The 27721-nt window shown below is 41.9% G+C and overlaps 1 long non-coding RNA gene across 2 annotated transcripts in view; it reads left to right on the top strand.

The window, feature by feature from the left end:
* The first annotated feature begins 244 nt into the window (after nt 1-244).
* Nucleotides 245-27721, top strand: part of LOC116091096 — a 48399-nt gene continuing 20922 nt past the window's right edge. For both annotated transcript variants that reach the window (XR_004118940.1, XR_004118939.1), the window contains exons 1-2: nt 245-430; nt 2227-2329. This is a non-coding gene — a long non-coding RNA (uncharacterized LOC116091096). The remainder of the gene's footprint in view (nt 431-2226; nt 2330-27721) is intronic.

Here is a 27721-nt window from a genome sequence, read left to right as displayed (position 1 = left end):
CCACCAGTAAATATTTTTGTCCCCGTGTGATCCCTGTCGAGCAGAATGAAATTGAATTTCTTTGATATGACTCACACTCTGACTTTGGTGCCAGTCACTTTATCTCTATGCCCTGGAAATTTATGGACTTTCCTAGGGGGCTTTGAGTTCAGTCTGTATTCCAAGAAGATAGAAAGCAGGAAGCTGACTTCGCTGGTTTCTCAGCGTGTGGTTTCTCTTAGTCTGTGACAGAGCCACACACTTTGGTGCATGCACAGCAGGTGACCGACTGTTGAGCCGTCCACCGCACAGCAGGTGATGTCTAGCAGTCCACCTCGCCTGCATCTTGGGGAAGAACTAGAGCCAAGGTGGGAGAAGGCTGAACTTGAGGGAAGGACAAGGAACTAGATTCAACAAACTACTCTGATCCAACCAGGACTACTATGTCCAGGTACTGAAAGGCCACTCTGTGCCCCACAGTTACAACTTTACTGTGTACTAATTTTTAAAAATCAGGCTGAAAGGAGATGTGTGGCAGCAGCAGAAGCTCCAACCTAGACAACTGTGGGACACTTCTTCTCTGTTGATGTCTCTGAATTTTCCTAACTCTGCCTAGAATCTAGGAAGTTTTGGAATCTCTGAGAATCCTCAACTTCAAGATTCCTTTGAAGAACTTTATAAATTGCTGAAGAATTGCAATGCCTGATTCTAGGCATTTTCCCTGGATGTACCCAGTGCCAATGATCCTGAGACTTTAAGCCTTGTGCCTAAATGGGGAGAGCTTGGAAAACTAGGCTAGTTTGGGATCGGCTTGCTAGGGTTTTCAGGTTTACAGCTCTGAACACGGTTCACTGCCTTCTCTTCAGTATTTTGTCTATGAGCTCTCCATTGCATGGAGTAGAAAAGAAAGACTGTAGGATTCCTTTCCTTCTAAGGTCAGGAAAATATAGCTGAGGAGTCACAGGGGCATCCCAGGGCCCCCCACCTCTGTCTCCCAAGTGCTGGGATAAAATACATTCATCATTTGGCCCCACAGTGATTGGCTTTAACTCTTGTTACAGTTTGCATGTAGGGCTTGTAAAGTGGAATGGCTGGCTCCTAGCTGGTGGGTAGCTGGCCACAGTAGGGCATTGTAGTGCCTTCAAAGGCTCTTCCAGGTCTCCAGTCTCTTTCTGTGTCTTGTCCACAATGATGTGAGATGCTATACTGCTCTGTCTGGTCTTCCCTGGCACAAAAGAAACTGTGTCAAAGCAGATCTTTCCTCCCCTACGCTTTTAATGTTAGGTGTAATGTCCAAAGAAAACTGGCTAAAATAGAAAACTCCCAAATACGCTGTTATTATCTGTGTGAGCTGAGGTATATATGTTAATCTGTCTCTGGAAAGTGCCCCCCACTCTCCCCTGTCTTATGAAAGTGGAGCTAGCCACACCTATCACAGGGTATTCTCATGAGGATTAACACAGAGGATGCTATGGAAAGCTCTTTGTACTATGGAAAATGTACAGTAAGTGCCAAGTAACTACTATTTAACTCTATTTTGTACCTAAAGCTTGAGATAGCTTTGAAAACACACACATAATATATTTATTGCAAATTTATTTTCTAAGCTTATATGGTTATTTTTACTCCCTCAGTATGTGTTGCCAGAGGGTCAATCTCTCTCTCTCTCTCTCTTTCTCTCTCTCTCTCTCTCTCTCTCGTGTATGTGTGTGTGTGTGTGTGTGTGTGTGTGTGTGTGTGTGTGTGTTTGTGCATGTACACTGCATATGTTGAGTGTCTTCCTTTTTCTTCACCTCAGTTTTTGAGGCAGAGTCTCTTAACAAACCCAGAATTAACTATTTTGGTGAGACTGGCTGGTCAAGGCCCTGGGATTTGTCTTCAACACCATCCCCAGTGTTGTGGTTACAGACAAGTGCTAGCACAGCATGCCTGGATTTTGGATGGGTGCTGGAGATTTGAACTCGGTGATCATCCTTGCACAGGGTTCTTATTTTTTCATCTTCTGTTTTGAGAATTCTGCCTGTGTATTGTTTTTGAGAATGACATACTCAAGAATACAAAAACCCATCTCTCATTTCCATTAAAAGTTTTATCATTATGCCTTTTACACTCAACCTCTCTATAATGACTAACTCTCTATAATGACGTCTATGTGTGATATGAAGGTCATGGTTCATTTCTTATCTACACAGATCAATGGATCAAGTACCCTATTGAGTAGATCCTTTCCCTCATGCTGCCTCTCAGGTGGAGTCCCTTTGCTGCGAATCTGATGGTGGTCTTGTCTACAACTGCACTGTTTTAACAGCACAATATGGAGCCTGCAAGGAACTCTCACAGAAGGAGACAGGTAAATAACAATGGGCTAGTGCATTGTATAGAAACTCAAGCATATCCTTGTCCTATGTGCGCAGTTCCTAGTTCCTGACTTATATACTGAGCACCTGCTGCTTAGCATTCTAATGAGAAACACCTGTAGAATGTGTTCCACTGACCACATACGTAGCTCCCCATTTGGGTGAGTACTTGGGTTATTTCCATTTTTTTCATATATGTAATCTCATTCACTACTCCTATGAATCTTAGTTTACATGTTTCTAGATTGTAGAAATTTTACAGCTTTAGTCAATTTATTTCATATACTGTTTTACCTTTGTGTTTTTACTTTTCTGATTAATGGTTCGTAACTAGTCAGAGAGCTAGAGTCTAAGGAATTTGAAAGTTCAGGCCCTGGGTCAAACAGAATCTTTGAGAAGACGACAGTAGGACCTAGAATGGATTTGAAAGTCAATGGTACTTGGATGGTATGAGGCTCACAGACTCATGACTCAGGTGTGAGGGGATATTTATGTTAGAAATTAGGAAAAGTCCTACACATAGTCTAATTGGTATGAAGCCAAATGCTCAAAGCATTTCTGAAAACAAAAGGAAAACGAAACCCCCACCCCTAGAGGTGTTTTCTGGAAAAAGTAGGGGAAGAAGGCCTAAGAAAACATGGACAATAAAGGAAGTCAGAGAAGCATGCCTGCAGTACTTTGTCTTCTAACAAAGGGTTTAGGAACATTTGGAGCAGAACAGCACTCACCCAACTGTGGACACTTCAATGTGCAGGGTACAGGCTCACCATATCAGTACTGCTGAGAATTCAGTGATGAATCCTGCCAGCCCTTGTCAAAAGACATCAACATCGAGGACATGAGCCATTGTGTTTAAGATTAGAAAGGAAATTGTGTTTTTCCACGTATAATGTGGACTAGCCAGAAGAAGGAAGAAGTGGAAAGGCTGGGTTTGTTGGTGTCTATATGTTTTTCTCCCTTCTCTCTCTCTCTCTCTCTCTCTCTCTCTCTCTCTCTCTCTCTCTCTCTCTCTCTCTCTCTCTCTCTCTCTCTCTCTCTCTCTCTCTCTCTCTCTCTCTCTGTCTCTCTCTGTCTCTGTCTCTGTCTGTCTCTGTCTCTCTCTGTCTCTCTGTCTGTCTCTCTGTCTCTCTGTCTCTCTGTCTCTCTCTCTCTCTCTCTCTGTGTGTGTGTGTGTGTCTCCTCCATGTCTATAGCTCAATGCCAAATGTCTTTCTATTTCTTTCTACCTTGTTGCTTTTGAAACACAGTCTCTTACTGAACCTGGAACCTGACATTTTGGTGCTAGCCTGCAAGGCCTTGGATATTCACACAGAACCATCTGAGATTTCAAACATCCTGGGTTAGAGAAAAAACAAAGAGCCATTTTGTGATGTGACATTTAACGTGATTAAGAGAGGCACTTCCTTTTGAACATGGACTTGGTTGCTATAAACCAAATTTCCAGAAGAATCCTGAAACAGAATCTTACGGCTTTAAGACTTGCATTCTCTCAGTATAATTGGAGGGACAATCCTTTTTTTCCTTTGCACTTTGGAAGATTAGTCTCCAGGGACTTGTGCAACATGCGGTCTTCTGAGTAGTGGCAGATGGAGCCAACTTCAGCAATCACAAATGTCTTGAGTGGGTGTGGTGGGTTCTGGCTTCTGTGGTATTATTATATTCTGTCTCATTGCTTTGGATGCTCATTGCAGCATCAGCTGAAGGTACTCTTCTTGGAGAACTCTGACACACACACACTAGGAGGAAAATGTATTAGGTTAGCATTTTGAGTCCAATCTCCAGAGTGTGTTGAGGACAGTCCTTCCTCCCTAAAAGAAAGATCAGCTGGTAGATAAGCATATGAAGCTAAAATACCTCATATAATGCAGAGGTGATCTCTACTTCATCATATAAGAAAGCCAAAGTTCATTGGTCATTCTGTTTAATTAGATAGTTATTAGACTATGCCTACTGTTTTGGGGGAGGAGGAGGTTGAGCCAGTATATTAGAAGAAGGATGCCAGGACTAAAATATAGCTCAATGGTTAAGCACTTGCCTAGCATTTACAAGTATCAAAGCACGTGTTTGATACAGGGAAAAAAAAGGGAAAAAAAGGAAGAAAAAGAAGAAAAGGGTATAGCTCATACAGCTTGCCAAATACCCAATGTGTCTATGAATCTGCAAGACAGCCACTACTAAAGATATCTGATCAAATTAACCAAAATTAACATATATAGTTAAGGCTCGGATAGCATCTCTGAGAGCACAGAAAGGACTTGGTTCCACACTTGAGGAGTGGCTCAGACCTGGCAGTCTCAGGTCTGAGAATGTTATGGGATACAGGGAAAGTGGAGGAAGCAGGTACAACAGTCGCAGCCCAGGCAGCTGTATCTCCAGTTTGCTGGCCTCTTCCCCTGTTTCTGTTTCCCACTGTGTACACATCCCCAGACTCCCAAGTCAGTTCTCTGCGTATCATAGCTTTGGGAGGAAGATGGAGTGCCAACCTGCAGATGAGTTTGCGTATGACCTCTTGCCACACAGGACAACCTAGTGACACAGGTGACTGCCTTGGCTTATTGTGCTTTGGGATACCGCAGAGAGAACCACCCATAGGGTTTGAGCCTCACCTAACCCTTGCAGCAGTTTGTATGTTGACTGATTGATTTTGTTGAATGGTGCTCAGGCCTAATATAATGTTATCCCCTTGTGTGTGTTTGATTGATCTCAGCCTCTCTCGCTGCAGTGTACACAGTTTACTATTTACCCTTTCATAGCTGCACAATCTTCTGTAGAATGTGTTTCTCTGTTGCCATAACTATCCCCCTTTGGATGAGTATTTAGATTATCTGCAGTTTTTCCTATGAAGTTTAATCACATTCATTACTCCCAAAAGTTTTTGGTTTATATGTTTCTAGATTGTAGGAATCTTAAAATACCAACTCTGGATCAAAAGTTATGTGGATTTAATAACTATTGGTAGATACTCTCCCAAATGAGTTTGGCAGTCAGCACTTCTACCAGAGTGGTACGAGGGGGTTTATTTTTATCCCTGTCCTAACAGTGTTCACTAATATTCTTCTGAAGGAACTGTATCAAATTATTGTTTATATGTGTGATGTTTTCCTGCGAAGACTGGGGAAGTTAAAAGCATTTTAAACATATATTTCCTCTGTGGATTTTTTTTAACAATTATTTTTTCATATTTTTAGTGACTATTGTTTTCTTTTTGTATGATACTATCAGACTTTCTATGCTATTGAAATATTGAAATATCACTTTTCATTTTTGTGGTAACACTGTATAAAAGGTTTCCCAACCCTAGTATTAACCATGTGAGTCTTTCTCCCTCTAATTATCTGAATTTTGTGTGAGGTTGTTTGTTTTTAAAAGTAAGCCAGGGCTCCTGACCTCCACTGACCCCCATCACAGTGTGGATTCTTTTCCAGCTGCTGACTGCCCTTCTCCTCTCAAGAACCTCCTGCTTCCACGTCTCTGAGCTTCTTAGTTCCTGAGAGATAATTGAATGGGCTAGGGAGTGTAGTGAGTCCCATCCAGAGTAGATAGAGTTCCTGTCTGAGACACTGTCCATCAGTTCCACTGAAGCTGAGCCTGAAAGCTCCCACATCCTGAGTAATAGAACCGTACCCAGAAGCTTGTAGGAAGCTGTGGCTCAGTACCTTAAGGTTCCCTGTGGAACCCTGGTATCTTTTCATTTTTGATCTCAAAGCAGAACTGGGAAAAACCCTAGCTAAGGCCTGGTGGGTTTGGTCATTGAGGTCGTACCTTGTATATGGTAGCTTCACCTCCTGTCCTTCGGGCCTCATTCTCTGTGCTCCCATCAGGGACAGATTCATTTAAGATGGCACAAGGATATGCACGGCTGGTGAAGAAAGGGACTTTTGGCAGATCTTTTTCAATAGATCAAATCAGATGCTGGCTTCAGTAGCCCTGAGCCACCTTAAGCAACTTCTCAGAATTCTGATGTGTCAAGCACATCTATAATACAGTCTCTTGTTCCAAGGAGAGTTCGGTTTCCTGTGAGTGTTTTTTTTTAAAAAACACATAGACAGAAATGCGGGTGGGCACAGCATCGAGGCCTGAAATCCATGAGAATGGGCACAGGCTCCTCTTCATAGTGTTCTGTTTATAGACTGTCCCAACTGCTGTGTTCAGAGTGCTTGTGAATCTGTCTCTAACTTTGATGTATTACTAGACTGTACTTACAATAAAATTGCACAGCTTTGATATGGAAGGCTTAGAGGGAGAGAACGGCTAGCTTAGCTGGTCCTTCTTAAGATCATGTAGTTCATGCCTTGTTTTAACCACTTTCCTGAGATCTGGGAATGAGCAGAGGAAGGAAACGTGAAGCACGTACAACACCCTCCCTGTACGGCTCTCCAGTCCCTTTTCAGTGCAATTTACTTTTTTGGAAAAGACAAGTCACTTTTTCCAGGGGCATCTGCCTAGTGGAGAGTGGGCTAGGGGTGAGAGTGGTTAATGTGTGTGCTGTGGACTACGTTTTTGTCCCCCTAGAATCACATGCTGAAATTCTTCTGCCCCCAAAGTAATGGTGTTCCAAGGCATGGCTTGGTGGAGGTGATTATACAATGATGACAGAGTCCCTATGACTACAACTAGTGATCATGTAGAGGAGATTTATGGTCTCTTTTGCCATGAGGACACAGCCAGAAGGTGTGACATATGAGCCAGGACTGGCCTTTCTGTTTCCAAACCCGCCAGCACCTTGACCTTGAATTTCCAGCTTTGAGCACTATTGGCAATATATTTCTGTTGTTTAAAAGCTGACCATTTTCTGGCTGCTTGTTATAGACCAGAATGGACGATACTGGGTTTAAGTTACTTTTTTTATAGGAGTAAGTGGCTTGGGATGGTTAGACACCCACCCTCACAGCCTGGAAGAAGAAACTCGGTCCATGACTGCCAGCAACTAGACACTGCCAGCCACATGATCCACTTCAAAGAAAACTCTGGAGGACTGTTGGACTGAACTCTTGCTTCATTCTAGATTTTCCACTCGGGGAAGATCCCAGTTGTGTATGAGGAGAGAGAACATGCAAGGCAGAAGGGTTTCTATTGGAAACTCCATGAAAAGCATTTTAGAGCTTTTTCTAATTATCGAGGGTATCTTAGGAAAAAATTCTGGTTAAACTCAGGCAAAAATAGATTCAATTGTCTCAAACCGAGATAACATCTGTGTTAGGCTTACACATGTCCAAAGCACTCCCGCATCCACAAAACCCACTGGCTCAGTGAATGGGATACGCTCAGAAGGATGGTTAAGAAGCACAAAAGAGTCATCTCTTTGTCCTGTAGCTGCACATGAGTTTGAGGGGCAGCTGGAGGGTTTCAGTTACCTAATTAGAGGTCATCTACTTGCTTTAAAAAGCCGTCTTCATCCTTTTCTGGCCTGGCCTGGCCAGACAGCTTCTTTGCCTTCGTGGTGATGGGCACCACGAGATTCCTTTTGTATCATCTCTGGACTTACATTTGATCCTTCTTCTGTTTCTTTTCATTCATTTTCTCCCATTGTTGGAGTTCCTTTGTCCTTAATACTAGGACAGAGTTAAGCTTCTGCATAGAGCCACTGTCTTTCCTGAGTGGGACATGATGATGCTCAATAATTGCATTGCTATAAACATGACTGGCCTTCTTTCTTGAGTCTTCTTAGACCTCAGCCAATATTTACATTCCATGAAGTTTCTGCCTTAAGGATTAGTATGGGATCAGAATATTCTGGTCTCAGGGGAACCTCAGAGCTCAGCTCAGTGGTCCTAGGGAGGCTCTTTTTTATCATGGCCCAAGCACAGCATGCACATGAGGGGTCCCACACAATGTGTAGGAACTGTCATTTGAGTCGGGACTTGCTCCTCACTCTGTTTCTGGGTGCACTAGTATACTGTATCACACAGCACAAGAACACATTGGCCACTGGTTCCATGAAGAAATCTACCTAAATTCCAATGTGCATGGCTGAGACTTCCAACAAGGCCATTCTGCATTGTCTTGGGGACAAGCTGCTGGAAGAAAGCTCCCACTGAGATTAATTAATGAACAGCAGAGCCTATGCACATCTTGGGTCTAGCTTTTGAGGTCATTCAAGAGACCAGGAATCTGCAATACCGTGCTGGAAACAGACAGAATTTTTGATTACAGGAATACAAACCAAAGTGCTCCCTTTGACTCTCAGAGTTCTCTCTCTCTCTCTCCCCCCCCCTCTCTCCCTCTCTCTCTCTCTCTCCCTCCCTCCCTCCCTCCCTCCCTCTCTCTTTCTCTCCCTCTTTCCCTCCTTTTCTTTGCCTCCCTCCCTCTCTCTCCATCCCCACCCACACACAATTACACTCTTGTTTTGTTTTCTGAGACAAAGTTTACTATGTAAACCAGGCTGCCCTGCAACTATGTATCCCAAAGTGGCTTCAATTTTTCAAATGACTCTGGTGTGCTGGGATTCTAGGTATATACCACAGTATCTGGCTTTAGACTTGTATTTCCTTACATTGTAAAGTGTGTCTGTGTGTGTGTGCGCGCGCGCGCGCGCGCGCGCGCGCGCGAGCACGCGCATGCTCACATGTGTGTACCACAACACATGGAGTGGAGGTCCTAGGACCACCTGTGGGAGTTATTTTTTCCTTCTGCTTTGTGAGTTCCAATGTTTTAACTCAGGTTATTAGATCTCTTGGCAAGTACATGCCTATATTTACTGAGCCATCTTGCCTACTTCATTTTAAAAGTTGATTGAATATAGCTCCTTTGTGGGAAAAAGAATGAAAAATATTTTTAAAACATTAAACTTGAAAGGGCATTGGAATCCCTCATGAGCACTCAGATGACTGTTTCTTGATCCAGCTTGTTTAGGCGTAGTCCTATAATGGAGTTTCAGAAATGTTCCTGGGGGATACTGGTGTCCTGTTATGAGTACCACACTTGCATCCCACCAGAGCCAAATTATACCCAGAAGCATAATGCCTCAGAGCACCACAGTCCTCCCTCCTCAAGACACCCAAGGGATTAGCAGGTTGGACATGAATGATACAAACACCACTTTTGCGTTACCAGCTGGAACCAATTTAAAATTGTTTTTTTTATATGTAGCTGCAAACTAACCCATTGCAGAAGTCTCTTTTAGCTGAGCATACAGGAGAGAGAAGATGCAACACAGGAACAATAGAGATTGGACATACAGCTGCTCCCCGATAGTAGGTTTTGTATTTCTGTAAATAACTGGCGGACATCTCTAAACCAACATGGGATATAGAGACCCATGGCCTGTCCCCACTATCACCCCCACCGTGCTAAGCCATAATGAGAAGATAGTATAGCTTCCCAACTTTGGAAACTGCCAGAAATGCCATTTGGATTAATCTTTATTTGGGAGTTGGCTTGAACTGGCTACATTTTAAATGTCTTAGGATAAACATCATAGCATTGCCATTTTGATACACATTCCCTGAACTATTTTCAAATAAACCATTACAAGGACATGAAGAAAATTATTTAAAGTCCCATGGCACTTTGACTTCTCTTCCACATTCAATGCCAACCAAACTAAATTTCTACAGTGTTGGAATTGCAGTCCAATATATTATACTATTCAGATACATAAACATGCAGTTAGTAATGCTCTGTGGGAATTCTAGCATCAGGTATAGAATAAAGAATAGTCCACTTAGATACTGCAAACTGAGGAGTGTCAGAATTCTGATGTTTTAAAGCACAGCTAACATTGACTCTATCTGTCTACAATCTTACCCCTTGTGGAGTATGTTTCAGAGAAAACATAAGTGGGCCTTATTCTCTGCTTCAGCTTGATGTTCAAGGTTGTACACATGGACTATCTAAAAGTAAATTAGCCTGTATTTAAAATAAAGGTTTAGAAGTGATGTAAAATCTGGAAAAAAAGCCACATTGTTTGTAATTACCATTCCCTGAATTTATCTGACTGTTGCCCTGGGACTGCCAGTATTTTTCTTTAAGTGGAAAAGTATCCTAGTCAAATTTCTGGCTGTGTTTGGGTATGAACTCCTTCCTTTGTGTAGATGTGAAGAGAGGGAACTACATTGGGGAGTAGTCGTCCAGGGTCTTGAGAGCTGAGCAAGCAATAGGTTAGGAATGAAGATCTGACTGGCTCTAACTATCATTTCCACAAAGAAGACTGGCGGTTTCTGCAAAGTTTTCCTCACTGTAACAAATTTGTATAAGGGAATGGTCATTTTTGTCTAGAGATGATGGATGTTGAATGTACAGATTTCGCTTGCTGGAATTGCCTCAGTCAGTTCACACGTGAGGGGACAAACAAAGAGGAGGCAAAGCAGAGAAGGGAAGAGCCTGGGTCCTAGATGGCCAGGCTGCTCATCATCTACTAGGTCCAGCAAAGGTCTTAGTGTCCATGGGAGGACCTTCTTTGCCTGCCATAAAGGCATCTGAGCTGATGCAAATCAAAATGGAAAACTGGGGAATTCCTGGAACCAATGTTTCACTAGCTTTCCTTTATTTTCACTGCACATATTTAAAACAAGTCCTGTGTTAATTCATTGTTTGAAACATCCACTGGGTTAAAACAGTTTTAATCAATATAATCAAAGCTCATATGAACTCACAGCGACTGAAGCAGCATGCACAGGGCCTCCTTCAGGTCCTCTCAGTATTATGGCTTCCAGTTTATTAATTTTATGGGATTCTTGAGCATGCAAATGAGAAAGTTTCTGATTCTTATGCCTTTGGTTCTTTTTCTTCTGTTTGTTGTTGTGTCCAAGTCCAATATGATAGTTTTTGTTTTATATTATATTTTATTTTGTTATATTTTATTATTATCCCTTAGAAGCTTATTTTTTCTAATGAGAGACAGAAAAGGAGTAGATATAGATGGGAGGGAATCTGGAGAGGAACTGGGAGGAGTAGAGGAAGAGGGAACTATAATCAGGATATATCATGTGAGAAAAGAATCTATTTTTAATAAAAGGGAGAAAACAGAGTTCTTACCTACAAATTTGTCTAGATTGAAAAGATATTCACTTACCCAATTCTCCTAAAATGAGCCGCGAATTATTTGCTTAGTTGATATCTAATTCAGAACATATCTCTTTCCAATTTACCTCCCATTTTAAGACTATCAGGGGGCTAGTGCAGTAAGAGCACATCTTGGTATCTTCATTTGTTTGGATGATCTGTGGTAATTGAGACCAATTGTGCTGTAAGCGTTGCTAAAATTTGTGACATAATCATGCTTATTACTCAGCCAGGAAACTTGCCTAGTCTTGGCCTGGGGGCTGGAGTATTCTTGAAACTGGACTCATGTCCCATTCCATTCCTTTTGATCTTTGTGTTTTCCCTCTGTGTTTACATGGAGCATGAAGGATGGATCTCATTTATCCCCGGGTGCTTCCCCATGACTTGCTCCCATCATGACAACCCACTTTTACATCAGTGGAGAGTTGCCATCCTCACAAGAGTGAGAAGGCCCTTATTCATCCAGGTGTTGGTTCATTAATTATGACCCCACATCATTGATAATTGTTCAGGTGAGTACTGGTATAAAGGCTGTAGCCTCCCACTTATGGTTCCTTTCGAAGCAGTGATGGGAACCTACCTCATGAGGTATAAAGGGGTTCTCTTTATTCTTGAAAGGAAAGTGGAGACACAAATCCCTAAGAATTACTGTCCATCTCAACCTCTTTACTTCAAGAACGGAATCTTGAAGTCATGCTGACTCAGAAGTTGCCAACACTACCATATTATAATCACTAGCGTGATTAAGTTTAAGCAAAGTGAGTGATTGAGTGTTTGTTGTTTTCCAGGACCAAATTAAGCTAGTCAACATTTAGAGCATGCAATTCAACCAGGGGATGGAAGGTTTAATAATGAGCAATCACAAGAATGTGAACTCTTGAGACAGCCTTCTCCACACTTCTGTGGAGTTGAACATGGGTCGGCAGGATGGGAGCAGGTCTTGGCAAAACATCTGGAGGTAAATAAGATCCATCCTTCATGCTCTGTGTAAACAGACAGAGGGAAGGCACAGTGAATAATAGGATGGTGTGGGAGATGCATCAGGAGTACTCTAGCCCCCAAGCCAAAACTCAATGCCCTAAACTGGATTTCATGCTTGTCCTTCAACCAGAGCCTGAAAGGAACTTCACCATGACACTTGGGGATGGGAAAGTTGTCCCCATGGATTTAGTCAGTCCTTCTTGCTCCCAATACTGCTCTCCAACAGACGGGGTAGATTGATAATGAGGGCAAGGCCATAAAATGCCATTTCCAATGAGCAGATCCATATCTTTGTCATACAGACAAGACTTTCTTTTTGGTTTTAGAATAATACAACTATACACATTCAGGAGGATCAGCATTATTTATGGTTCAACCTTGTTTTTCCCTTGGCCACAGACCACATTGTCCCAAACCTCTGTTTCATCTCTTGACATTCCCAGGATCAGAGATTTCTCAAAACAAAGATAAACCCACAAGTGCGCTTCTCATGTATTAAAGGAACTGGAGATTCAGAAGTTAACACAACTATAATCTGATTAAACCATGAAGGACATAAAAAAACCATGAATTCACAGAAACATAAAGATGATAGATTAGAGCACATGGGAAATAAGCACATGGTTGAATATGAACTGTTTATCTCTGACTTCTATGTCTGAAAACTTGGGCCCTACCCAGTAGAGCTGGTTGAGGAGACTGTGGAAACTTTGGACAGAGGATCTAGTTTAGCAGTCCTAGGGCACTCGAGGTAGGCCTGACGGTCATATCCTGACTCCTAGTCTACTTCTATTCTCTGCTTCCTGAGGTGCTGATATGTGAATGACCTTTGTTACACATTCTTGTTGCCATGTACTCTACTATGACTTCCTCCCATGAGGACTAGATCTCCTTAACTAGGATCCAAGGATTCCAGGTAAGGTGACAGGTGAGAAGGTTTGTATAAGATGTGTTAGAAGCAGGTTTTTTTTTTAAGTTAAGTTAAAATACAATAAATCTGGTTCATACAAACAGAAATCAACAAAAGTGGAAATTTCTCAGCCACCACTGACACCCAACTGTGACATTGCTTCTGTCAGTTGATTTCAGTTTTCTTGACCATGAAGTATTCTCACTGGGCACTGTGTAAACTAGAGACAAGGTCTGGAAAAGCAACTGGAAGATGATTTAGGAGTAGCCAGAGTGTGGCTCAAGAACCAGAGAAAAGGTCTCCACCCTCGTTGTCTTGGCAAAACTACATGAGATTGCAGGAAGTATGCTGTGAAGCTCTGGAGAGTGCATTAATGGCCCACAAAGGTATGCAGGGCGGTGTGCCTTCTTCTCTCCTCCCCGCCCCAGAACCTCAGTCATGGAAAGTGAAGTGGCTGAGATAAGGTGATCTCACCCTGATCTTACCATGACTCAATTCTATGTATGAGAAGGTGTTTTTCAGTCCTTGGCAACATATTCTAGACTTCCATGAACATGATCATAGCTCAAGTGCGTTACCAAAATATCTACTGTGTGTATAACTAAAACAAGTATTACAAGGTTCCCCTGACCTATATCTGACAATGATGTTATTGTTGGTTTTGTGGGGTCTGCCTTTACAAGTGCTGTACTCCCAAGCTTCTGTACCAAGAGTCTTTCTGCGGCATCAGCCCACTCTCTATTACCAGCTTAAATAATTGCCTTGCAATTTAGAGTGTGGTGATTTGTAACTTTCTCACCTGGACTGTAGCAAGAAGCCCTGCATGTAGGCAATTCATTCTTTAGGTCACTTGATGCAAGGTCGTAAGTTGATAGTGGAAGCTTCAGACCAGTAAATTCTGTCAGAAAGCAGATGTCTATCACAGAGTTCTTTTTCATAGGGAGGGAAGCACTGATGTCAGTGTAGTAAACCTCCCTTGACTTGTGGAGACTGATGAGAATGAGGGTCCAAGAAGAGGAAGAACCCATGTGATCACCAGGAGGAGAAAGTTCTGAATTTTATCAATCTTTTGAAGAAGACTTAACACTAATACTTCAAACTGTTTTCCAAAGTAGAAAGGGTAAGAACATGGCCAACTTCAGTCTAAAGACAGTAACACCCTGATACTTTTACTGGTTAAAGACAATAAATGAAAACTATATAACTATATTCCTCATGAAAAAGATGCAGACATTCTCATCAAAATACTTACCAACCACATTCAAGAATAAATCATGATGAAGCTACTTTCATCCCCACATGCAAGGTTGGTTCAATTAGTGTAATAACCATAAAAATAAACTTAAGAACAGAATTCACATGGTTACTCCAATAGAGGGTAACCATATACAGGCATTTGAAAACTTTGGTATGCCTCCATGATAAAAGAAGAAACTAGCCACAGAAGAAGCATATTTTAACATAAGAAAGAAGGTATTTGACAGACCTATAGCCAACATTATATTAAATGAGAAAACGTGAGAGCATTTCCTCTAAAATTTGAAATAAAGTAAGGGTATCCAACTCTCTCTGCTCCTGTTAATATAGTATTGGAAGTCTTAGAGCAGTAAGATATGAGAAGGAAATAAAGTGAATACTAATAGGAAAAGTAGAAGTCAGATTTACAAATAACATGATTCTATACTTAAAATTTCTATTTGTTACACCAGAAAGCTCTTAGAACTGAGGAAACTTTCAGCAAAGTTGCAGGACACAATCTAAATATGAAAATCAAGTAGTTTTCCTATATACCAATAATGAACTTGACAAATAAACTAGGAAAAAATCTGTTCACAATAGAAAAACAAACCCAAAAAACCTAGGGATGCTTTTTTTTCCCTTTGTCTCTTTGCTAGATGGTAAGACTTTATTGCTGAACACACCACACCCTTGAAGTGCAGGACATAGAGAAATGAAACTTGAACTGAACAGTAAACTCTCTGCTGGCTAGCTTTCACAGTTCTGGAGTGTGCTGGGCAGGCAGTTAAACTAGAAAATTACCTGTGACCTTATAGCACTGAACCCTACATGCTATAAAATGACTTAGCTTGAAAGATGCATCCACTGGTTCAATAGTGTTAAGACTGTTTCTAGGAGTAACCAATTACTCCCTCAATTGGATTTGAACCTTGCTTAACAAGGGCGAATTCATGCTTGGTACTGTAGAGTTGGTCAAAATCCATTGCTCGGACCATCTCAGGTCCTAGGAAAGAATCTATTGATGTTGTTTTGCTAGACAGTCGTGTTGTCAAAGAACCTTCCAAATATTTATATCCATAGTATTGTGCTGATGTCAACTTTGGTCAGAGAAGGTCCTTATTGTTGAGGGTAGTGGTTAATGCAGAGATGCATAACTGTTGAAAATGGTGAGAACAAGTAGTTCGAAGTGTTCAGCTTTAATTAGGGCATCTGCATCTCCCCACAACCAATGCTCCGGCAACATTGTGGAAGAGGAAGCAGAGAGAAAGTAAGAGCTAGAGGATGGGGAGGAATACAGTGAAATCCTGGACTCTGAACCTGAAAGGGATCTTATACACACGAACTCAGAGCAGCTGTGGTGATCTTCACGAGACCCTGGCACGATCAACAGTTAACAATTCTGTCATGGAGGACAGAAGGGCTTCTGATACTCCACCCTAGCCAAAGAGCTAATGGTTGTGGATGGATGCTGAGAGAGAATTGCTTTTTTTTGTATGTGAGTGTGTTGTCATTGGTAGGGTAGCCATTCCTAATGAGTGGGTCCACATATATGTGCATGTGTGAACAGCACTTATTGGACTTAGTGAGTTATAAAATTTAAAAAGTCATAAAGTGGGGATATATTAAGAGTAGTACAGGGAGATGCTGAAGGGAGAGAGTGAGTGATGGATATGATCAAGTTATATTGTAAACATGTATGATATTTGCAAACAACACAATTAATAAAATAAAAACTGAGTCAGAGTGGCTTTTATCAAGAAAACAAGTGACAATAAATGCTGGTAAAGTTGTAGGAAACAGTTTATTATTGTTAGGAATGTAACTTGGTTATATATGTATATATGTGTATGTGTATATATACATATATATATGATCCATATAGATTACACACACACACACACACACACACACACACACACACACACACTATGGATACTAGTGTTGAAATTTCTTAAGTAAAAAACAAAACAAAATTAAACACAAAACAAACAAAAACAACAAAACAAAACCAAAAACCTAAAAATAGAACTGCCAGATGACAGTTATACCACTCCTGGCATCACCCAAAGGACTCTTAAGTTTTATCATAGAATTTTTTGCACATCTGTGCTTATTTCTCTGCTCTTCACAATAGCTAAGAAGTGGAACCTAAAACTTAGATGTTTGTAAATAGATAAATGGACAAAGAGAATGTGGCACACATACACAGAATTCATTATATTAGACAAAGTAACCAAGGTTCAGAAACACAAATGGCATGTTTTCTCCTATATGGCCATACTAGTTTTAATTTGTATATGTGTGTATAGGGTGAAATAGATCATGAAAATAGAAAAGGGGCTGTGAAAGGGGAAAATGGCGTCTTAAAGATGGGAGGTGGGGTGGGGTGGGGAGAAAGGGTAATAGGATGCCTGTGACCCAACAGTGGAATGGGAGTTACTTGGAGGAGGCAGAAGTGAGTGGGGGAGCTCATCAAAACCAAGATGCATATGAAAGTTCACTGACTAAGTCCACTGCTTTGTACATAATTTTTTTTAAAAGAATGTGTCCAGTAAATCCTCTCTCCTTTAAGTTGATTCTGTCAAGCATTGTGCCACAAGAAAAGAAAATGACACAATTACTTTAATGATTTTGTAATTCTGATGTGACATCTAGGTGTTTCTCTCAGGGCATGTGCACTTACATGTTATATTGAGAACCGGTTTCAGCACTTGTACCAAGGTTGTAAAGAGCCAAGGACATCTTGAGTGAATATATGTTGTTTGATATGGTCTGCCTATATCAAAGATCAAAGCCTTGGATTCATGGGAAATTGCCAAAGCCTTCCACATAGGGGTCAGGCCTAGAGTTCTAAAGATCTGCCCTGGTTGACAGTGTATGAGTGATTGATCAGTGTGTGCAAAATCCAGTGACCACAACTTCCTCCTAGGTGTTTACAGTCTGAGACTGCTCGTCTACAGATACCATCTATGGAGACTAGCTAAGGCCTCCCCTGTGCTGTACATGATTAATGCATTGACGTTCTGGGTTGTGTGGTTAGTACCACACTCTCTCAGAGTGAGCACAACCTACCTGAGCCAGCTCTTTTGTACACGTGTGTTCTTTCTTCATTCCCTCTCTGCTCCAGTCAGTTTCCTGGAACAGAAGCCTACAAGGCACAGTGTGACAGGCATCAATTAGCCATCTGCAGTAGCACGACAAGATGTTTGTCCTTCACCCCAACCTTCCACCGGAGCACTGAGCAAGTCCTAGTTTTGGCTGGCTGGCCAAGGGCATTTGCATTTTAGCAGGAGTCCCTCACAATCACCTTCTCAGGGTCTGAGTCGAGGCCAGTCTCAGAATGAGGGATTTCCTTCTTCACAGCAATCCCCCAGCCTCTACTAAAGACAGAGCCACACGTGCTCTCAGGCTCACAGTTCACTTTTACCATACCTGCTGAAAACACCGTGTGTGCTCAGTTTCTTTCCAAATGAAGTCGATTTCCAGTTTCATTCTTTAATGCTTTAGTCAGCATGCAAAATTAGAGGTCTTGTGATGCTCAAACACAGGGACATCATCATACTGTGCTCCCATGTATGTCTTCCTCATCATCCGCCGGCTGTCTTTCTTCCTAGCTTCAGATGTAACACAGTGAAAACTTCTTGAGAAACAAAAATTCTTCCAAATAAGTCAATCTATTTTTCTTTTCTGAAGTTCACATTAATTTTTCTTCCCTTACTAGTCATTTCATATACACTGCATAAAAAGCCAGACATTCTCTGAGTGTGTTTTTCTGTCTGTTTTGCACTGGCTTGTAGCTCCTCAGCCCAAAGGGTTTACAGCCCAGATTTCATTATGGTGTTCACAACTCTCAAAGGGTCCGCGGCTCCTTCTCCATTGAATTCATTGATTTGCAGCTAATTCCTGTTTCATAAATCCTGCTGCCCACACATGAAGTCACTGAACTCATTTTCTTAGCTCAGTATTCTCAGGTATGGAATCGATGATGCGAAAGTATGATTTAAGAGCCTTCCTTTGAAGAACTCCGAGCCTCAGGGGGGGAAAAAGTCTTTTGAGTTGATCCCTAATCTGGAAATTCACTAAACTATACATCTAGTGTTGATGTTTTCACCAACACTCACTGTAGTTATTGAAATGGACACTTTTAACATGTGTACAGCTTTCGGCTTTCAGAATAATCATACTGTGTTCTTTATTATCCATGCTGGTCCCATTTCCTTTTGGAGGATGGAGCAAATTGCAGAGCAGAACTTGGTCATTCCATTTGGTGGTAGAAACTACATCACTATGTACACATTCATAGACACACACACACATCCACAGAGCCAGACTCAGACACAAACACAGACACACATGCACAGACACACAAATCCACACACACACAGAGACATTTAGACACAGACATAGACACACACACACACACACACAGTCACACAAACAAACACAGAACCAGATTCATACAGACAGACAGATAGACAGACACACACACACACACAGCCAGACTGAGATATAAACAACAGACACACACGCAGACAGACAGATACACAAACACATTCAGACACAGACACAGACCCCCCCAAAAGACAGACAGTCACACAGACACACGCAAAACCAGATACACACAGACACACATACACACACACACACATACACACACACACAAACACATACACAGACTCACACCATGGGAGTGAACATTTATTGACATAGCTCCTCACTCTCATGTTCCCTAGGATTGCCAGAAAAAGTACAGATCCAGAATAGCCATTTACATTGGACTTTGAATATACAATGAATGATATTGTAGTTCACATTTATTCCTTGCAGCATTTCCAATAGTTAAATGTACCACTTGTGAGCATAGTTATAGTAAAATATTATGCATTCTATAATGTGAATTTAAATTTAACTGGATGGCCTAGACTTTTATAAGCTACTTGTGGTGAATCAAATACTCACATATCAAGCACATATTTGCGTACACATACTCACATGGGCTCCTGTACATGTACATTTACATGCACGCTTACATAATACATACTTCTTCACTGTATTCTACATTTCTTATTATCATAATATAAGTGAATGCCAGAAACACATAAGTAAAAAACAAATTACTGGGAAGAATTTTTTTTAAAGCATGTGCCTTTAAAAATAATTGATTTACTTAAAGAACAGTGGGTCTCATATCCTGCAGGTGGCCACTGATATAGCTCAATGTTCTCCCTTGGATTTTTAAGAAAACACTTTCAAGCTCAATGGTTCAGATCAGTCACTGGGATATAGGCCTCTGCAGGCATCTTGGAATAGTATTTTAAGATACAAAATGTGTGTGTGCGTGTGTGTGTGTGTGTGTGTGTGTGTGTGTGTGCGTGTGTGTGTGTGTGTGTGTACGTGCATGTGTTTATGCTTTTAAAAGTCAGTCTCACGGTGCCTGTTATTTTTCCATTTTATTGAAAGTAGGTTTTCCCCCTCACAAAACATGTCCTGATTACAGTTTCCCCTCCTTCTACTCCTCCCAGTTCCTCCCCACCTCCCCTCCCATCCGGATCCACTCACTTTTGTCTCTTAATAGAAAACAAGCTGGCTTCTAAGGGCTAATAATAAAATAAAATACTATATATGAAGGTAAAACAAAAACTAACACCGTGGAATTGGGTAAAACAAACAACCAAAAGAAGAAAAAGCCTAAAAGAAAGCATGAAAAACAGACACCCACTCATTCTCATACCGAGGAATCCCATAAAGATGCTAAACTAGACTCTACAATACATACACAGAGGACTTGGTGCTGACTCATGCAGACTCTGTGCACGCTGTCCCAGTCTCTGAATTCATATATTCTTTGGTCATCTTGATTTAAAAGGCCTTTTTTTTCTTGGTATTCTCCTTCCTTTCTGGCTCTTACACTCTTGCTGCCTCCACTTCTATAGGGTTCCTTGAGGCCTTAGAGGAGGGATTTGAAAGAGGCATCCCATTTTAGGGCTGAGTTTTCTCAGGTCTCTCAGTCTTTGCATGTCTGGCTGTGGGTCTCTGTATTTGTTCTCATCTGCTGCAGGAGAAAGCTCCTCTTATGATGGCTGAGCAAGGCACAGAGCTTAAGAGTATAGCAGAATGTCAATAGGAGTCATTTCATCCTCTCCCTTTTAAAAATTTTTGTCTCATACTTAACTCCTCTAAGTCCTCTGCTCAAACTCCCCTCTGCCCCAGATCCACTCTTTCTCTATTTCCCTTTAGAAGAGTTGGCCTGTCAAGGATATCAACCAAATATGGCACAACAAGATACAATAAGACTACACACAATCCTGCTGGGAGTAGTTGTCCCAGGGTAGGGTGGTGCCCAAGGTGGGGCTTCCCTTTCTTTGAGAAGAGGAGGGAGTAATGGGGGAAGGGATTTGTAAGGGTGGGACTGGTAGGAGGGGAGGGAGGGACTGCAATCAGGATGTAAAGTGAACAGAAAAATAAATTATTTTAAAAAAAAACAAAAGATTAAGCACAAACCCTCCGATCAGGGTTGGGTAAGGCAAGCCAGTAGGAGGGAAAGAGTTCCAAAAACAGGAGAAAGACAGAGAGACATCTCCACTCCCACTGTGTGAAGTCCCACAGAAACACAAAGCTGAGGACCATAATGTATACACAGAGGACCAACTGCAGACTCAAGCCCCTTGATTACTTCAGTCTCTGTGAGCCGCTATGAGCCCCGCTTTCTTGATTCTGTGAGACATGTTCTCATGGTGTCCTCAACCCTCTGGCTCCTAAAATTCTTCCTCCCCTTTTGCCCAAGCTCCAAGAGAAGGGGCCCTATGGAGGTCTTCAATTTGGGCTCTTCTGTGTCAAGTGTTTGACTGTGGATCTGTGTTTCTGTTTCCATCAGGTGCCAGAGGAAGGAACTCTGATGACAATGGGATAGGCAACAATGATCTGTGAATATAGCAGAATATTATTATGAATCATTTCATTGATTTCTCCCAATATCCTAGGTCTAGGGTCTATCCAGTCTCTAGTTTCTGGTCATCCAGGCAGTGTCAGGCATGGTTTTGCTCTCCTGGCTTAGGTTAGCCACTTCCACATGTTCTGCATCGCCATTAACCCAGCACATCTTGCAGGTAAGATGAATTGTTTGTCAAAGGTTTTGTGGCCTGGTTGGTATTTGCAGAATACCTTCCTGTATCTAAGAAGCTAACACATAGGAGTGAAGGCTCTAGCTACCAGTTTGACCTCTTCATATTATATGAATTGTGTAGGTGTTGTCTTCAGCATTGTGGCCTTGCCATTGTTTTATGGAGAGCAATTATAATTGTCTTGGCAACAATTTGAGTTATTTGAGGATTCCCACGGGATCTCTTTGGCCAAAAGCTCAATTAGATATAACCTAATCCTGGGACAGGAATCTTCATTTAGTGACTAGCGATGGCCAGTTAGGGCTCTGTTTCCCCCATTACTTGGCAATTTCAGTTAGATCAACTTTATGTATGTATATATTTTAAGAAGCTCCTCTTACATTAATTAGGTTTCTATACAATTCCTGAAACAGTCTTTAATTTTTGCTGTCTTTTTCCCTATTCCCTACATTTCCTTCCTCCTCAATAGATCTCCTGTCCTACCCACCCCGTCCATCCATAACTACCTATCCTATTTCTCTTCTTCAATTAGATCTATCTGCCTCCTCCAGTCCCCCACTCTATAGCTAACATTTGTGGTTCTATAGATATACTGGTTGAGCTCCAATGACTAGCAAACTGTGGTTTTCACAAAGGACACCATCTACAGGTAGACTACAGATATCCCAGTTGCTGCCAGGCAGCTTCTCAGCTCCTTGTAAACATATCCCTTTGTACTTCCTACGATCTGGGTGTGTTTATTTTACAGGAAAGATTCTCAGCCCATTTGGGATTTGTTTGGAAGAGATTGCCTCTTTACTTTCTTTATAAAAATAACCCTTGCCTTTATGTAACTGGGCTGACCATCAGTTTGTCAGGCAGGCCTCACCTTTTCCTGGGAGTGTCCTTGGAAGCCTTGGTGCCTGTGGCTTAACCCTTCATGTACTCTGGCTCTAGCTTGGTCTCCTGTAGCATACAGAGTCACTGTTCTGGTCTGTCGGTTCCATCTTTTTTCTCCAGCATTCCCTGGTATCTGGCGTAAATGGATATGGTTGTTCTGTCTTTAATGAATTAGAGAGGAAGGAAATGGATAAACCAAATGGATTGCTACCTTGTCCAATGTATTTGTCACTTCTAATTCTATACAGAGAAGCAGTGTTATTAGCAGTCAAGCCCATGGGTCCACCCTGACCAGTGCACTGAAAAAAAAAAAAAAAAAAAAAAACACTTGGTCTTATAAATAATTCCAAGAATGGCTTAGGAAGTTTCCACTTGTTCTTCCTGTATAGAAGCTGGAGTTGTATGGAAGTGAAGTAGCAGTGCAGAAGTGAACCAGACCAGGAAGCAAAAGGACACAACCCTCAAAGACTTACATCCAAGGGCTCACTTACACCAAAGGAAGGAAGTGGAAAGAAAAGGACTAGAGCCTGACAAGGAAAGAGGGATTGTAGGATGCAGTGAAGGGTCAGTGTGCTCTTCAAAGCTCTTGAGTGGTTAAGACCATGTTCCTGTTTTAGTTAGGACTTGAACCCATGCTGAGTAGTATTAGAGGAAAATAATCCCTTTGCTAGATGTACCATACTGCTGTCCTCCCATCAACACAGAGGGCTGGAGAATGTCCTCCAGCTAGTGCTCATTTAGCAGGGGCCTTTTTCCTTGCTCTAAGGAGTATGAAGAACTCTTCACTGATTTCCTGAAAATCCCAGTGATATACGGATGTGTGCAGAAGTGCTCTCTACACCATACATTCATGGCACTGAAGACAGAGACCATCCAGGGAACAAGGGGACAATAAAGTAAGAGCAGGAGCCAGCACCTTGGTCCCCATGCGCTGCCTCAGCTTGCCAGTGTGCTCCTTTGGGGCTTTTAATGACAGAATTGTGGACTTAGTTCAAAGCAATGCATGTCAATACATAATAACTTCCTGAACCCCATATCTAAGTACAAATGTGATTCTTTTGACAGTCTGGAGACCTTCTCACAAGGTCCTCTTGCAGCAAGACTCATTGTCATGCAATAATCACAGACATCATTTCTGAGAAAAGACAATTGTTTTATCACAGGAGGAAGGATGTTGGCAGGGAGCAGGAGACCATTTGGCTTTCATCTTTGACTACTTAAAAGTTTCTAAATATGTACAGAGTAACATGCAGTCACCTGTGTGCAGACTTCAGTAAACTGGAGCCATGTCTTAATGCTGTAAAAATAAAACAGGAGCTGGCTCATCAAAGAAAGGGACTAGCTCTTACCCCCGAGTGTAGCTGTAGTGTTTCCAAGTAGTAGAACATGGAAAGAGAGTAGCTTTAGGGGTGAAGAAAAGATCATGCAGTGGTTTAAGCAGGCCCCCATCAGCTCATGTTTTGTAAATTTAATGCTGAAATTGATATGCTGATGCTTTCAGAGGCAGGGATTTTAGGTAGGGATTAGGTTCCCATGAAGTCATGAGGGCATAGTCTTAGCATGGCATTGAGGACTTTACAAGAACCTAGTGGTACACTCCTATAATCCTACTCTGGGAGATAGAGGTAGGGGATGGCATTTTGTGTAAAGGCTGGGCTATATAGCATGAATCTGTTTCAAAGGAGGAACAGAAAATAAATAAAATCAACAAGATAGACAACAACCAAAATGAAAGAAAAAGAGAACTGTAGTGCTTGCTTGCATCCTTTTGACAGGTGATGAGGCAGTGAGAGGCCCTTCCCAATATGAATCAGATCTCAGTTTTTCCATTGTATGCTTATCTGCATCTAGAACCTTGGGCCAAATTACAGTTTTTAGTCTCTTAGCAAATGACTCAAGCTCAATGATTTTGTTATAATAACAGAAGACACAGTACAAGTGAGAAGTCATGTTAAAAGTATGAACACTGGACATAATATTAGGACCAGAACACTTTCCTGTTGACTTCCCCCATCCCCACCCTTGCCCAAGCTAGAGCCTATCCAGGAAGAAAGCTTCAGAAAGCTGACATTCTACAAAACATCAGGACCAGGCTTCTTGAGACTATAAAAGTTATCAAAGCCAAGGGAAGTCTGGGAAAAAAAGTAGTTATAAGTCAGTAGAAACCAAAGAAACACAATAAAGAGATTCTTTCGGTGGGAGGGTTTCTGAAATTGAAAAAAGGGAAGTGAGGGAAAAGTTCTGATATCCCAATAAAGTGTGAATTTAACAATTATGGTTATACGGAGGTACCAATGTTGGTCCTAAGGGTCTTATAGGAATACCCTGCAATGTAAGAAAAGAATAACTGGAGAAAGCAGGGCCTAAATACAAGCAATTTCTGTGCTATCTTGTCTATAGATCTAATGTTATTTGAAACCAAAAGGTTATTATTTCAGTGAAAATAATAATAAAAGAAGGGTGGTCCTGGTTCAAGGGATAGAAGATGGCTGAGCTTACAAGGTAGATTTACAGAATTTGGCATGAAGTTAAAGCTCTAGAGTTCTTTCTGAGTTGCAATAGACAAGAGGATTTTGATGGATGTTGAAAATAAAATAATAAAAAATTCAACATAAAATAGTTGCCTTACACTAAAAATTATAAATACTCAACAACAAAAGAATCTAAAATCTAGCCCCATTTAGTTGCTGTGGAATCCTAAATACTGATGAGCAGAGGTCGTTTTTAGCACTTGAGAGATGAGGCTATGGGACTTTAAGGATCACTGTGAACCTATGGCTAAGCATAGCTTGATTACAAGCCTTTGTCCTCACTCTTAGATCAATAAAATTATGGTGTAGTAGAGAGAGGTATAGCAGTCTCATCAGGATGAAGAAAATCAAGACATTTACTGAGTGATGCTTTAAGGTAGACATGACTATCAGTGGATATGTGGCAGTCTACTTTCTTTTTTTAAGGTAAAATGAACTGATGAGCTGGTAGTAACATCTCAAATGAGTGGAATGCAGGAACCAAGTCTCCGTGGAAGGACTAACATTAGAAAGTTAGGCAGTATTTTTGCAGAAAGCACCAGTAGTCATGTGTAAGCATTCCAGCATCCCCAGGTCAGACTTGAAGGACAGAGCTGAGAGGGAAGATGGCGATACCTTCCTTAACCCAGAACAGATCTTCCCTGACCTTAGAGTAGTCACTGATCACTTTGTTTTCTCCCAAAGTAAGAGAGAATCCTGGACCCTCAGTGGCAGGGAGGATCAGCTGTAAGAACAAAAACAGGGACACTCATTAAGACCTTTCATTATGAACAATGGTCCAACATGTACCCTCTACCATGGATGAAAGGGCTCTTCTGTGAAAGTAGATCCTGGTGGTGCTCAATATAGCCAGGGAAAGCTCCCTAAGATGGACTTCCCTGCCCCCAAATTCACAGAACCTTAGAAGAAGATGTCTCTAATAAGAGACAGGGTCTCAGAGAGGTAATGAATTCAAATAAGGCTGTTGGTGTGGGGAGTTGTATATCACGTGACTTCTGATCTTACTAGAAGAGGAAATGTAAATACAGACACATCAAACATATGCACAGAGAAACTGTCATGGGAGACACGGGGATGAGACACCACCTACAAGCCAAGGAAAAAGATCTCAGAAGATACCAAATCTGCTCGTACATTGCACCTGGACATCTAGAACTGTGAGTATATAAATGTCCGTGGAGCTTTTTAATGGGAGCCCTTACTGATTGATATGGATGTGCATGGATTTCTTCCATTAAAAAGGCCAATGATACTGCACTGAAGCCACCCATGGCCAAGCCTTGTCCTGGACCTTAATTTGGTAATGATCAGGACCTCTGAATGAAAGACAGGTGGCACATTCAAAAGAGGAGAGTTTAGTAAAGGATCAATTTAATGGGAAGAGCATGTGACTAACAGAAACCAACATGATCATAAGAGAAGAAGAGAGAAATAATTCCTAGAGCCCAAGGAAAAGCTGTTGAAGAGAAGTGACTCCTGAGTATGATGCCTTCAAAGACGGTGTACAGCCCCTGCTCAGTAGGGGGCAGGTCTTCTTTGCCTGATGTCTGGCCTCTTACCAATGCTGTACATTGGATACTTCCAACAGAGGTCAATGTATAAAGGAGAGTGGTGAGCATGGCACATGGGTCAGCTTCCAGGATAGAGGACAGCATGGCAAGAGTAGATCCTAGGGGATGCTGGACCATGAAAGGCAGTCAGTGTTCTGGTTGAGTGAGGCTTACTCTAGAGACCCAGTAAAAAAAATTCTACAAGGGACAGAACAGTGAGCTATGCCTCCAGGCATTAGGCTCTTGACACCATTATCATGTGGCTAGACAATGCCCCAAGCTCCTAGTATTCTGGCTAGACTCCACGCCCACAGTCACCTGACCACAGCCAGGTATGCCCCGCCCCACAGTTACCTGGGGTAGCCCAGCCCAGTATAAAAGGGGCTGCTTGACCCCTCCTCTCTCTCTCTCTTAAGCTATTGCTCTCTTGCCTTCTTTCTCCCTCTCTTTTCCCCTCTCCACATGGCCATGGCCTGCTTCTACTTTTCTACCTTCTCTGTCTTTTTCTATCTCTGCTAAAGCCTGAAAACTATGGACTGCCTCCTTTCATCTAGACTCGCTGTGCTGGAACAGTGGCTGAGGCCTTCCCCTAAAGAGCAGCGTCTAATCCCCCACAGGAAAGCCTCCCAGCATTTCCAGTGGCCAGACCGGACCAAGGACTCTCACCCCAAGTGAGAACCACCCAGCGCCTTCTCTCTCCTTCCCCCTTTTTCCTTTCCCATTGCCACCCCAAAGCCCCTACCCATTCTCAGCTCTTCCTTGGAATCTAGCGATGTCCTGCAATGTCCAAAAGCTAGAAGATATCATTCTTGGCCTCCGTGAGGCCCAGGGACCCTGGACTGCTCCCTCCCACCACCGGAGACTGGGGTTAGTGTCTTCCCAGCTGTGTGAAGAGTGTGAGACAGTCTCCTGCGTCCACCCGTCAAGGGTATCTGAGCTCTGGTGGAACGCAGGTCTCTCCCACCCCTTTATTTCCTCACTAACCAACGCCCTACAAGGGGGCAAATGGGAGATTTGTAGTTTCCCTTTCCCATCAGTTTCTCAGTAACTCTGTTAATGCGAACAGGCTGTTAAAGTTCTCCAGATAAGTAAACTTCTTTCAACATAAAAGAGGTCAAATCAGGCAGACAAACAAACCCAAACAAATCAACTGAGGGAAATCAAAGGATGC

Source organism: Mastomys coucha, unplaced genomic scaffold (assembly GCF_008632895.1).
Source record: "Mastomys coucha isolate ucsf_1 unplaced genomic scaffold, UCSF_Mcou_1 pScaffold15, whole genome shotgun sequence".
Classification (NCBI taxonomy): domain Eukaryota; kingdom Metazoa; phylum Chordata; class Mammalia; order Rodentia; family Muridae; genus Mastomys; species Mastomys coucha.
This window is presented reverse-complemented; position numbering and strand designations above follow the sequence as displayed.